Source organism: Triticum aestivum, chromosome 3B (assembly GCF_018294505.1).
Source record: "Triticum aestivum cultivar Chinese Spring chromosome 3B, IWGSC CS RefSeq v2.1, whole genome shotgun sequence".
Lineage (NCBI taxonomy): Eukaryota > Viridiplantae > Streptophyta > Magnoliopsida > Poales > Poaceae > Triticum > Triticum aestivum.
In genome coordinates, this window is record NC_057801.1 from 391653206 (window position 1) to 391655023 (window position 1818).

Sequence of the window (1818 nt, forward strand, 5' to 3'; positions counted from 1 at the left end):
TTCTCATCGTGGTGGCCGCTGGGATGATGAAGATGGCCACCGGTGATGATTCCCCCCTCCAGCAGGGTGCCCGAACGGGGTCTAGATTGGATCTCGTGGATACAGAGGCCTTGCGACGGCGGAACTTCTGATCTAGGGTTACCCCGAAGGGTTTCAAAATATTTGAGAATTTATAGTGCAAAGAGGGGGTGCGGGAGGCCACCAAGGTGGGCACAACCCACCTGGGCGCGCCAGGGGGCCCTGGCGCGCCCTGGTGAGTTGTGCCCCCTCGGGGCACCCCCCAGGTGCAGCTCAGGCCCATTGGGTTCCTTCTGGTCCATAAAAAATCTCCAAAAAGTTACGCGGTGTTTGGACCCCATTTGATATTGATTTCTTGCGGTGTAAAAAACAAGCAAAAATCAGCAACTGGCACTGGGCACTGGGTCAATAGGTTAGTCCCAAAAAATGATATAAAGTTGCTATAAAATGATTGTAAAACACCCAAGAATGATAATATATTAGCATGAATACTTCATAAATTATAGATACATTGGAGACGTATCAGCAGCCAACAAGTCCAAAAACCGAAAAGGAAAAAAGAAAACGCTCAAACAGCTAGTACGACAACAAGAAAAGCCTAAGATGTGGCCGATCCTATCCGAAGATCACACGGCCATCCATGGTGGTAGAAAACCTCCCTGGCTGAACGCTCCAGCCAAGTAGACGCCATCATAAAAAGGTCTCTGTCCTTCGGCCTCTGCAGGATAGACCACATACAGAGCCATCACGAACATATATGAATAACCTGCATAGGAGATGAAACACATGTATGGATAAAAACTATGCCATTCCTGGTGAGCCACAAAGTCCAACATAAGGCAGCCGCCCCCACTAGAATGTGTGCAGAAAATTGTTTATCTATTCCCCTCAACCAATTGCCAAACATGTTCCGTGCACCACGTGGGGGATAAAGATTCAAAGCTATTTGAACAATGGCCCATACAAACCGAGCAAACTTGCACTCAAAAAATAAGTGTTTAATGGACTCGTCATGATGGCAGAGAACACATTTTTTGCACCCTTGACAGTTGCATCGTGCCAAATTATCCCTAGTTAAGATCACCCCTCTATTGAGAAACCAGAGGAATATCTTCACTTTTAGAGGGATTTTGAGCTTTCACGGTCTCCTGTTATCAATCGGAACCTCGTTACGGACTAGTGCATCATACATGGACTTGACTGAAAACTTGCCATTCTGGTGCAGTTTTCATCTAAAGATATCCGGTTCCTCCGATAACTGGATGGCCCCCAGACGGCTGAGCAATTCATTCCAGGCTGCCAGACGAGGTCCTAGAAGATCCCTACGAAAAGAAATAACAGGGTTTTCCTGACCCAAAGCTTGTTTGATCGTGAAAAACTTATGTCTAATAATCCGGTACAAGCTTGGGTGTTGCACACTAAGCGACCATTGTTAAATAGTTTGCTTCTATGGCTGGTATCTTTGTTAGAGTTATTTTTGAAGAGAGAGTATGAAATCAAATAGTGAACATAATCATGACAAAACCTTGTCTATATTTGATGAAGGTCGCTATATGTGGCTTACCAATCATCATGACCCAGCTTGTATACCTCTAAATATTCACATTTCTTTTGAGGGATCTAAATATTCACATTGATCAACTCAAAAAATATATTCACATTGATCAACTGAAAAAAAAAATTCACATTGATCAATAAAGTAGTGTTGGCAATCCTGAAAAAAAAACCACTAAATTTTGTCTCCTGGCTGGCCTTGTCTCGTGCGCACCAGCACCACAGGGCAGCACCGCACAGGCGAGC